Source organism: Triticum aestivum, chromosome 1A (assembly GCF_018294505.1).
Source record: "Triticum aestivum cultivar Chinese Spring chromosome 1A, IWGSC CS RefSeq v2.1, whole genome shotgun sequence".
NCBI lineage: Eukaryota > Viridiplantae > Streptophyta > Magnoliopsida > Poales > Poaceae > Triticum > Triticum aestivum.
In genome coordinates this window covers 443,634,779-443,647,994 of record NC_057794.1, presented here as the reverse complement: position 1 = coordinate 443,647,994, position 13,216 = coordinate 443,634,779, and the positions used below count along the sequence as shown (strand labels likewise).

Below are 13,216 nucleotides of genomic sequence, written 5' to 3'. Positions count from 1 at the left end.
CTCGACCATTTCGAGACTCCTCGTTATGTCCGTGATCACATCCGGGACTCCGAACTAACTTCGGTACATCAAAACTCATAAACTCATAATATAACTGTCATCGAAACCTTAAGCGTGCGGACCCTACGGGTTCGAGAACAATGTAGACATGACCGAGACACATCTCCGGTCAATAACCAATAGCGGAACCTGGATGCTCATATTGGCTCCCACATATTCTACGAAGATCTTTATCGGTTAGACCGCATAACAACATACGGTGTTCCCTTTGTCATCGGTATGTTACTTGCCCGAGATTCGATCGTCGGTATCTCAATACCTAGTTCAATCTCGTTACCGGCAAGTCTCTTTACTTGTTTCGTAATACATCATCTCGCAACTAACTCATTAGTTGCAATGCTTGCAAGGCTTATGTGATGTGCATTACCGAGAGGGCCCAGAGATACCTCTCCGACAATCGGAGTGACAAATCCTAATCTCGAAATACGCCAACCCAACATGTACCTTTGGAGACACCTGTAGAGCTCCTTTATAATCACCCAGTTACGTTGTGACGTTTGGTAGCACACAAAGTGTTCCTCTGGCAAACGGGAGTTGCATAATCTCATAGTCATAGGAACATGTACAAGTCATGAAGAAAGCAATAGCAACACACTAAACGATCGGGTGCTAAGCTAATGGAATGGGTCATGTCAATCACATCATTCTCCTAATAATGTGATCCCGTTAATCAAATGACAACACATGTCTATGGCTAGGAAACATAACCATCTTTGATTAACGAGCTAGCCAAGTAGAGACATACTAGTGACGTTTAGTTTGTCTATGTATTCACACAATTATTATGTTTTCGGATAATACAATTCTAGCATGAATAATAAACATTTATCATGATATAAGGAAATAAAATAATAACATTATTATTGTGTCTAGGGCATATTTCCTTCAGTCTCCCACTTGCACTAGAGTCAATAATCTAGATTACACAGTAATGATTCTAACACCCATGGAGGTTTGGTGTTGATCATGTTTTGCTCGTGGAAGAGGCTTAGTCAACGGGTCTGCAACATTCAGATCCATATGTATCTTGCAAATCTCTATGTCTCCCACCTGGACTAGATCCCGGATGGAATTGAAGCGTCTCTTGATGTGCTTGGTTCTCTTGTGAAATCTGGATTCCTTTGCCAAGGCAATTGCACCAGTATTGTCACAAAAGATTTTCATTGGTCCTGATGCACTAGGTATGGCTCCTAGATCGGATATGAACTCCTTCATCCAGACTCCTTCGTTTGCTACTTCCGAAGCAGGTATGTACTCCGCTTCACATGTAGATCCCGCCACAACGCTTTGTTTAGAACTGCACCAACTGACAGCTCCACCGTTTAATGTAAACACATATCCGGTTTGCGATTTAGAATCGTCCGGATCAGTGTCAAAGCTTGCATCAACGTAACCATTTACGATGAGCTCTTTGTCACCTCCATATATGAGAAACATATCCTTAGTCCTTTTCAGGTATTTCAGGATGTTCTTGACCGCTGTCCAGTGATCCACTCCTGGATTACTTTGGTACCTGCCTGCTAGACTTATAGCAAGACACACATCAGGTCTGGTACACAGCATCGCATACATGATAGAGCCTATGGCTGAAGCATAGGGAACATCTTTCATTTTCTCTCTATCTTCTGCATTGGTCGGGCATTGAGTCTTACTCAATTTCACACCTTGTAACACAAGCAAGAATCCTTTCTTTGCTTGATCCATTTTGAACTTTTTCAAAACTTTGTCAAGGTATGTGCTTTGTGAAAGTCCAATTAAGCATCTTGATCTGTCTCTATAGATCTTAATGCCCAATATGTAAGCAGCTTCACCGAGGTCTTTCATTGAAAAACTCTTATTCAAGTATCCCTTTATGCCATCCAGAAATTCTATATCATTTCCGATTAGTAATATGTCATCTACATATAATATCATAAATGCTACAGAGCTCCCACTCACTTTCTTGTAAATACAGGCTTCTCCAAAAGTCTGTACAAAACCAAATGCTTTGATCACACTATTAAAGCGTTTATTCCAACTCCGAGAGGTTTGCACTAGTCCATAAATGGATCGCTGGAGCTTGCACACTTTGTTAGCTCCCTTTGGATCGACAAAACCTTCCGCCTGCATCATATACAACTCTTCTTCCAGAAATCCATTCAGGAATGCAGTTTTGACATCCATCTGCCAAATTTCATAATCATAAAATGCGGCAATTGCTAACATGATTCGGACAGACTTAAGCATCGCTACGGGTGAGAAGGTCTCATCGTAGTCAATCCCTTGAACTTGTCGAAAACCTTTTGCGACAAGTCGAGCTTTGTAGACAGTAACATTACCGTCAGCGTCAGTCTTCTTCTTAAAGATCCATTTATTCTCAATTGCTTGCCGATCATTGGGCAAGTCAAGCAAAGTCCATACTTTGTTCTCATACATGGATCCCATCTCAGATTTCATGGCTTCAAGCCATTTTGCGGAATCTGGGCTCACCATTGCTTCTCCATAGTTCGTAGGTTCATCATGATCTAGTAGCATGACTTCCAGAACAGGATTACCGTACCACTCTGGTGCGGATCTTACTCTGGTTGATCTACGAGGTTCAGTAGTATCTTGTTCTGAAGCTTCATGATCATCATCATTAGCTTCCTCACTAATTGGTGTAGGTGTCACAGAAACTGGTTTCTGTGATGTACTACTTTCCAATAAGGGAGAAGGTACAGTTACCTCATCAAGTTCTACTTTCCTCCCACTCACTTCTTTCGAGAGAAACTCCTTCTCTAGAAAGTTTCCAAATTTAGCAACAAAAGTTTTGCCTTCGGGTCTGTGATAGAAGGTGTATCCAATAGTTTCCTTTGGATATCCTATGAAGACACATTTCTCCGATTTGGGTTCGAGCTTATCAGGTTGAAGTTTTTTCACATAAGCATCGCAACCCCAAACTTTCAGAAACGACAACTTTGGTTTCTTGCCAAACCATAGTTCATAAGGCGTCGTCTCAACGGATTTTGATGGTGCCCTATTTAACGTGAATGCGGCCGTCTCCAAAGCATAACCCCAAAACGATAGCAGTAAATCAGTAAGAGACATCATAGATCGCACCATATCAAGTAAAGTACGATTATGACGTTTGGACACACCATTACGTTGTGGTGTTCCGGGTGGCGTGAGTTGCGAAACTATTCCGCATTGTTTCAAATGTACACCAAACTCGTAACTCAAATATTCTCCTCCACGATCAGATCGTAGGAATTTTATTTTCTTGTTACGATGATTTTCAACTTCACTCTGAAATTCTTTGAACTTCTCAAACATTTCAGACTTGTGTTTCATTAAGTAGATATACCCATATCTGCTTAAGTCATTTGTGAAGGTGAGAAAATAACGATATCCGCCACGAGCCTCAATATTCATCGGACCACATACATCTGTATGTATGATTTCCAACAAATCTGTTGCTCTCTCCATAGTACCGGAGAACGGTGTTTTTGTCATCTTACCCATAAGGCACGGTTCGCAAGTACCAAGTGATTCATAATCAAGTGGTTCCAAAAGTCCATCAGTATGGAGTTTCTTCATGCGCTTTACACCGATATGACCCAAATGGCAGTGCCACAAATAAGTTGCACTATCATTATCAACTCTGCATCTTTTGGCTTCAACATTATGAATATGTGTGTCACTACTATCGAGATTTAATAAGAATAGACCACTCTTTAAGGGTGCATGACCATAAAAGATATTACTCATATAAATAGAACAACCATTATTCTCTGATTTAAATGAATAACCGTCTCGCATTAAACAAGATCCAGATATAATGTTCATGCTTAACGCTGGCACCAAATAACAATTATTTAGGTCTAATACTAATCCCGAAGGTAGATGTAGAGGTAGCGTGCCGACCGCGATCACATCGACTTTGGAACCATTTCCCACGCGCATCGTCACCTCGTCCTTAGCCAATCTTTGCTTAATCCGTAGTCCCTGTTTCGAGTTGCAAATGTTAGCAACAGAACCAGTATCAAATACCCAGGTGCTACTGCGAGCATTAGTAAGGTACACATCAATAACATGTATATCACATATACCTTTGTTCACCTTGCCATCCTTCTTATCCGCCAAATACTTGGGGCAGTTCCGCTTCCAGTGACCAGTCTGCTTGCAGTAGAAGCACTCAGTTTCAGGCTAGGTCCAGGTTTGGGTTTCTTCTCTTGAGTAGCAACTTGCTTGCTGTTCTTTTTGAAGTTCCCCTTCTTCTCCCCTTTGCCCTTTTTCTTGAAACTAGTGGTCTTGTTTACCATCAACACTTGATGCTCCTTCTTGATTTCTACCTCCGCAGCTTTCAGCATTGCGAAGAGCTCGGGAATAGTCTTATTCATCCCTTGCATATTATAGTTCATCACAAAGCTCTTGTAGCTTGGTGGCAGTGATTGGAGAATTCTGTCAATGACGCAATCATCTGGAAGATTAACTCCCAATTGAATCAAGTGATTATTATACCGACATTTTGAGTATATGCTCACTGACAGAACTGTTCTCCTCCATCTTGCAGCTATAGAACTTATTGGAGACTTCATATCTCTCAATCCGGGCATTTGCTTGAAATATTAACTTCAACTCCTCGAACATCTCATATGCTCCATGACGTTCAAAACATCGTTGAAGTCCCGATTCTAAGCCCTAAAGCATGGCACACTGAACTATCGAGTAGTCATCAGCTTTGCTCTGCCAGACGTTCATAACATCTGGTGTTGATCCAGCAGCAGGCCTGGCACCCAGCGGTGCTTCCAGGACGTAATTCTTCTGTGCGGCAATGAGGATAACCCTCAAGTTACGGACCCAGTCCGTGTAGTTGCTACCATCATCTTTCAACTTTGCTTTCTCAAGGAACGCATTAAAATTCAACGGAACAACAACACGGGCCATCTATCTACCATCAAACATAAACAAGCAAGATACTATCAGGTACTAAGTTCATGATAAATTTAGGTTCAATTAATCATATTACTAAAGAACTCCCACTTAGATAGACATCCCTCTAATCCTCTAAGTGATTACGTGATCCAAATCAACTAAACCATGTCCGATCATCACGTGAGATGGAGTAGTTTCATTGGTGAACATCACTATGTTGATCATATCTACTATATGACTCACGCTCGACCTTTCGGTCTCCGTGTTCCGAGGCCATATCTGTATATGCTTGGCTCGTCAAGTATAACCTGAGTATTCCACGTGTGCAACTGTTTTGCACCCGTTGTATTTGAACGTAGAGCCTATCACACCCGATCATCACGTGGAGTCTCGGCACGAAGAACTTTCGCAACGGTGCATACTCAGGGAGAACACTTCTTGATAATTAGTGAGATCATCTTAAAATGCTACCGTCAATCAAAGCAAGATAAGATGCATAAAAGATAAACATCACATGCAATCAATATAAGTGATATGATATGGCCATCATCATCTTGTGCTTGTGATCTCCATCTTCGAAGCACCGTCATGATCACCATCGTCACCGGCACGACACCTTGATCACCATCGTAGCATCATTGTCGTCTCGCCAATCTTATGCTTCCACGACTATCGCTACCGCTTAGTGATAAAGTAAAGCATTACAGCGCAATTGCATTGCATACAATAAAGCGACAACCATATGGTTCCTGCCAGTTGCCGATAACTCAGTTACAAAACATGATCATCTCATACAATAAAATTTAGCATCATGTCTTGACCATATCACATCACAACATGCCCTGCAAAAACAAGTTAGACGTCCTCTACTTCGTTATTGCATGTTTTACGTGGCTGCTACGGGCTTTAAGCAAGAACCAATCTTACCTACACATCAAAACCACAACGATAGTTTGTCAAGTTGGTGCTGTTTTAACCTTCACAAGGACCGGGCGTAGCCACACTCGGTTCAACTAAAGTTGGAGAAACTGTCACCCGCAAGCCACCTATGTGCAAAGCACGTCGGGAGAACCGGTCTCGCGTAAGCGTACGCGTAATGTTGGTCCGGGCCGCTTCATCCAACAATACCGCCGAACCAAAGTATGACATGCTGGTAAGCAGTATGACTTATATCGCCCACAACTCACTTGTGTTCTACTCGTGCAAATAACATCAACACATAAAACCTAGGCTCGGATGCCACTGTTGGGGAACGTAGTAATTTCAAAAAATTAGTAATTTCAAAAAATTTCGTATGCACACGCAAGATCATGGTGATGCATAGCAAAGAGAGGGGAGAGTGCGATCTACGTACCCTTGTAGACCGACAGCGGAAGCGTTAGCACAACGCGGTTGATGTAGTCGCACGTCTTCACGGCCCGACCGATCAAGCACCGAAACTACGGCACCTCCGAGTTTTAGCACACGTTCAGCTCGATGACGATCCCCGGACTCCGATCCAGCAAAGTGTCAGGGAAGAGTTCCGTCAGCATGACGGCGTGGTGACGATCTTGATGTACTACCGTCGCAGGGCTTCGCCTAAGCACCGCTACAATATTATCAAGGATTATGGTGGAAGGGGGCACCGCACATGGCTAAGAATATGATCACGTGGATCAACTTGTGTCTCTAGGGGTGCCCCCTGCCCCCGTATATAAAGGAGCAAGGGGAGGAGGCCGGCCGGCCCTATAGGCGCGCCAAGGAGGAGTCCTCCTCCTAGTAGGAGTAGGACTCCTACTAGGAGGGGGGAGGAAGTGGGGGGGGGAGAAGGAAAGGGGGGCGCCGCCCCCCACTCCTAGTCCAATTCAGACCAGGGGGAGGAGGCGCGCGGCCCATCCTTGCTGCCCCTCTCTCTCTCCACTAAGGCCCATATGGCCCATTACTTCTCCCGGTAGGGTTCCGGTAACCCTCCGGCTCTTAGGTTTTCTCCAAAATCACCCAGAACACTTCCGGTGTCCGAATATAGCCGTCCAATATATCAATCTTTATGTCTCGACCATTTTGAGACTCCTCGTTATGTCCGTGATCACATACGGGACTCCGAACTAACTTCGGTACATCAAAACTCATAATATAACTGTCATCGAAACCTTAAGCGTGCGGACCCTACGGGTTCGAGAACAATGTAGACATGACCGAGACACATCTCCGGTCAATAACCAATAGCGGAACCTGGATGCTCATATTGGCTCCCACATATTCTACGAAGATCTTTATCGGTCAGACCGCATAACAACATACGGTGTTCCCTTTGTCATCGGTATGTTACTTGCCCGAGATTCGATCGTCGGTATCTCAATACCTAGTTCAATCTCGTTATCGGCAAGTCTCTTTACTCATTTCGTAATACATCATCTCGCAACTAACTCATTAGTTGCAATGCTTGCAAGGCTTATGTGATGTGCATTACCGAGAGGGCCCAGAGATACCTCTCCGACAATCGGAGTGACAAATCCTAATCTCGAAATACGCCAACCCAACATGTACCTTTGGAGACACCTGTAGAGCTCCTTTATAATCACCCAGTTACGTTGTGACGTTTGGTAGCACACAAAGTGTTCCTCTGGCAAACGGGAGTTGCATAATCTCATAGTCATAGGAACATGTACAAGTCATGAAGAAAGCAATAGCAACACACTAAACGATCGGGTGCTAAGCTAATGGAATGGGTCATGTCAATCACATCATTCTCCTAATAATGTGATCCCGTTAATCAAATGATAACACATGTCTATGGTTAGGAAACATAACCATCTTTGATTAACGAGCTAGTCAAGTAGAGACATACTAGTGACGTTTAGTTTGTCTATGTATTCACACAAGTATTATGTTTCCAGATAATACAATTCTAGCATGAATAATAAACATTTATCATGATATAAGGAAATAAAATAATAACATTATTATTGTCTCTAGGGCATATTTCCTTCACTGTCACCTAGCGGTGCATCAAGAACATAATTCTTCTGTGCAGCAATGAGGATAAACCTCAGATCACGGATCCAATCCGCATCATTGCTACTAACATCTTTCAACTTAGTTTTTCTCTAGGAACATATCAAAATAAACATAGGGAAGCAACAACGCGAGCTATTGATCTACAACATAGATATGCTAATACTACCAGGACTAAGTTCATGATAAATTTAAGTTCAATTAATCATATTACTTAAGAACTCCCACTTAAAAAGACATCCCTCTAATCTTCTAAGTGATCACGTGATCCAAATCAACTAAACCATAACCGATCATCACATGAAATGGAGTAGCTTTCAATGGTGAACATCAATATGTTGATCATATCTACTATATGATTCACGCTCGACCTTTCGGTCTTAGTGTTCCAAGGCCATATCTGCATATGCTAGGCTCGTCAAGTTTAACCTGAGTATTCTGCGTGTGCAAAACTGGCTTGCACCCGTTGTAGATGGACGTAGAGCTTATCACACCCGATCATCACGTGGTGTCTGGGCAGGACGAACTTTGGCAACGGTGCATACTCAAGGAGAACACTTTTATCTTGAAATTTAGTGAGAGATCATCTTATAATACTACCGTCAATCAAAGCAAGATAAGATGCATAAAAGATAAACATCACATGCAATCAATATAAGTGATATGATATGGCCATCATCATCTTGTGCTTATGATCTCCATCTCCGAAGTACCGTCATGATCACCATTGTCACTGGCGCGACACCTTGATCACCATCGTAGCATCGTTGTCGTCTCGCCAATCTTATGCTTCCACGACTATCGCTACCGCTTAGTGATAAAGTAAAGCATTACAGTGCAATTGCATTGCATACAATAAAGCGACAACCATATGGCTCCTGCCAGTTGCCGATAACTCGGTTACAAAACATGATCATCTCATACAATAAAATTTAGCATCATGTCTTGACCATATCACATCACAACATGCCCTGCAAAAACAAGTTAGGCGTCCTCTACTTTGTTGTTGCAAGTTTTATGTGACTGCTACAGGCTTTAGCAAGAACCGTTCTTACCTACGCATCAAAACCACAACAATAGTTTGTCAAGTTGGTGTTGTTTTAACCTTCGCAAGGACCGGGCGTAGCCACACTTGGTTCAATTAAAGTTGGAGAAACTGACACCCGCCAGCCACCTGTGTGCAAAGCACGTCGGTAGAACCAGTCTCGCGTAAGCGTACGCGTAATGTCGGTCCGGGCTGCTTCATCCAACAATACCGCCGAACCAAAGTATGACATGCTAGTAAGCAGTATGACTTATATCGCCCACAACTCACTTCTGGTCTACTCGTGCACAACATCAACGCATAAAACCTAGGCCCGGATGCCACTATTGGAGAACGTAGTAATTTCAAAAAAATTCCTACGCACACGCAAGATCATGGTGATGCATAGCAACGAGAGGGGAGAGTGTTGTCCACGTACCCTCGTATACCGAAAGCGGAAGCGTTAGCACAACGCGGTTGATGTAGTCGTACGTCTTCACGGCTCGACCGATCAAGCACCGAAACTACGACACCTCCGAGTTCTAGCACACGTTCAGCTCGATGACGATCCCAGGACTCTGATCCAGCAGAATGTCGGGGAAGAGTTCTGTCAGCACGACGGCGTGGTGACGATCTTGATGTTCTACTGTCGCAGGGCTTCGCCTAAGCACCACTACAATATTATCGAGGATTATGGTGGAGGGGGGCACCGCACACGGCTAAGAGATCAATGATCCATTGTTGTGTCCATGGGGTGCCCCCCTGCCCCTGTATATAAAGGAGCAAGGGGGGAGGCGGCCGGCCTAGGAGGAGGGCGCACCAAGGGGGGAGTCCTACTCCCACCGGGAGTAGGACTCCTCCTTTCCTTGTTGGAGTAGGAGAGAAGGAAAGAGGAGGAGAGGAAGAAGGAAAGGGGGGCTGCACCCCTTGTCCAATTCGGACCAGAGGGGGGCCGCGCGCCTCCTTCCTTTTGGCCTCTCTCCTCTATTCCTGTATGGCCCAATAAGGCCCATATACTCCACGGCGAATTCCCGTAACTCTCCGGTACTCCGATAAATACCCGAATCACTCGGAACCTTTCCAATGTCCGAATATAGTCGTCCAATATATTGATCTTTACGTCTCGACCATTTTGAGACTCCTCGTCATGTCCCCGATCTCATCCGGGACTCCAACTCCTTCGGTACATCAAAACTCATAAACTCATAATATAAATGTCACCGAAACTTTAAGCGTGCGGACCCTACGGGTTCGAGAACAATGTAGACATGACCGAGACACGTCTCCGGTCAATAACCAATAGCGGAACCTGGATGCTCATATTGGCTCCCACATATTCTACGAAGATCTTTATCGGTCAAACCGCATAACAACATACGTTATTCCCTTTGTCATCGGTATGTTACTTGCCCGAGATTCGATCGTCGGTATCTTAATACCTAGTTCAATCTCGTTACCGGCAAGTCTCTTTACTTGTTCCGTAATACATCATCTCGTAACTAACTCATTAGTTGCATTGCTTGCAAGGCTTAAGTGATGTGCATTACCGAAAGGGCCCAGAGATACCTCTCCGACAATCGAAGTGACAAATCCTAATCTCGAAATACGCCAACCCAACATGTATCTTTGGAGACACCTGTAGAGCACCTTTATAATCACCCAGTTACGTTGTGACGTTTGGTAGCACACATAGTGTTCCTCCGGTAAACGTGAGTTGCATAATCTCATAGTCATAGGAACATGTATAAGTCATGAAGAAAGCAATAGCAACATACTAAATGATCGAGTGCTAAGTAACAGAATGGGTCAAGTCAATCACATCATTCTCCTAATGATGTGATCCCGTTAATCAAATGACAACTCATGTCTATGGCTAGGAAACATAACCATCTTTGATCAACGAGCTAGTCAAGTAGAGGTATACTAGTGACACTCTGTTTGTCTATGTATTCACACATGTATCATGTTTCCGGTTAATACAATTCTAGCATGAATAATAAACATTTATCATGAAATAAGGAAATAAATAATAACTTTATTATTGCCTCTAGGACATATTTTCTTGAGAGTAATGCACTACTATAGGATCCTGGAGCAAAGTAAATATATGTACGATCTTCAATCTTGCAGGCACATAATGTGTTGGTTTTGTTTCTCAAGAGTTGTGTAGGTCATCGTAGGAACATCTGGCTTCAGGCTTTCAACTCTTGACCTCAAACCATTTTCTTTAGTAACTAATCTGCAAATAAATCGACATGGAACTAAGCTGAGAGAAAAATAAGACTGAATTTTGCTTATAAAATCGAACCACATAGGCGCTCACCAAAGGGTGAATAAATCAATTCTGATTTCTATTTACTAAAATCAAATCTAATTCAGATGCATCTCACTTGCAGGCATGTTAGACCCAATACCTGTATACTAATCTGAAGAGGATCGTGCAAATTAGGATTAACCATGATGGTTTGGACAAGGGGCTTACATCCCAGATTGCCGGAGTACTATTGGTGCTGGTACGAACTGGCCATGATTTGGCTTCTCTGCTATCAGACCAGGACGTCGGAGTCCGTTGGGAAGCAGAGGAGTACCGACGGCACCCGCACCTAAGCACCAGAAATCTCATATTTGGTCATCACAAACTCTTGTACGTTGACATATACTACTAATGTCATCTTAGTTGATTATTCCTGCACCAAAAGAGCTCCTAAAAAAAGATGCTGAACCAAAATTGGGCTGGGTTCCATATTGATATCATACGTCTCCGTATTATTTATTGGCTCACAGATCCTCGATAAACTCCTTCCCTACAGACATGTGCTCCTTATAGTGTGGTAGGACATAATATTCCCCCACTTCCCCGCCACTGCTGCCATTGGCAAACACATAAAGAGCAAGTCAAGAAGACATAATTTACTTAAACTATTCAGATAGCATAGCTTTAATCTATAGATGATTCAGCTCACTTCTTCCCATACCTACTCCACTGGAAGCAAACTGAGGATGACTTGCTCCCAAGATCCATACCAAAGCTCATGTGTTCAGAAAGGAAATGGACAACCAATACCTGCATTAAGATGCACTAAAGTTTATATACTGTCCGGAAGGAGCTACCAACTTCATAAATGGTAGTAAATACTTACGACCAAGACTTAAATAGTCCATCCAATGATCAATAAAAACATAAATCAACATTGCATGAATATAAGAGTAAGAATGGCAATAAATTGGCATTATAATGCTTTTAAGGAGCTCACATTCTTTCTTTCTGTGGGTAAAACTTGTATTACTCATCTTTCAGCATCATTACAAATAGCAGTGCAAAGATGAACCCAACCAAACTACGGTTGTTCTTTCTATCCAGCAAGTTTGCTAAGTATTGAATAACCTGATTCTGAGTTCGTTTTATATGAGTACGATACAATTTTGACAATTTCGACGATTCCCTGGAAGAGTTTTGGTGAAGGAAAAAATTGTTCACTTCCCATCATTTGGGCAAGTGAGAATATTAAAAGAAACTGTAGCCTCCACAGAATAGAAAATAATTCTCTAGTCTCCACAGAATATAAATACATTTCTAGCCTCCTGAAAGATAAACTATATAGCAAGACTATAATTAAACTACTTTCCATCACCATGCATAAATGTTGATTTTTTTGGTGGAAAAAAGATGGGATATAAACAATGCTAATATACACATGACGTATTAATTCATCCAATTTTTGTACGATGCTGCTATTTAACCATCAATGCTTGTGAAAAAAATGTAGAACACCTACTGAATTGTACACATACCAAGGTCGGACACCAAAGTATTAGACATGGAAGTAGTTCCGGAACAGGAATCATGATTCAGGAAAGAAGATAACAAATATATGAGCTTGTATATGCGTTCTTTTCCTCGTCTGTGAAAGCACTACACCATCATAGAAGTGCGTTGCCGCAGTGCTAATGCTCTGCAACTGTTGCTCCTCACCACATCACTCCGCATCCGAATAGGGCGTTTCCTAATTGGTTGTGCGTGCAACGCCAATCACAACCGCTGCTCCAACATATGGATCCGGGCCCTTTGCATGTGCATGCCCCTCTGCCTTTCTTTTCTTTCCTATAGACTGACACATGCATGGCTATAGTACACCTGCATGCCTAGGTTGTTTTTCCTCTCTTCAAAAACTTTGTTACTTTTAGTTGTCTTTTAACAGTTTAATCAAAATTTGTTTTTCAAACTTTATATATATTTGAACTCCT

At 42.6% G+C, this 13,216-nt stretch overlaps 1 long non-coding RNA gene across 2 annotated transcripts; it reads right to left on the bottom strand.

Moving 5' to 3' along the window:
* Positions 1-10,944: 10,944 nt before the first annotated feature.
* Positions 10,945-13,213, bottom strand: LOC123144477 (uncharacterized). Of its 2 annotated transcripts, none has more exons than XR_006471555.1 (3): positions 11,947-13,213; positions 11,454-11,837; positions 10,945-11,210 (listed from the first exon to the last, which is right to left on the bottom strand). It is a non-coding gene; the product is annotated as an uncharacterized lncRNA (long non-coding RNA). The 2 variants fall into 2 exon arrangements; XR_006471607.1 differs by having other exon boundaries at positions 11,454-11,834.
* Positions 13,214-13,216: the final 3 nt, after the last annotated feature.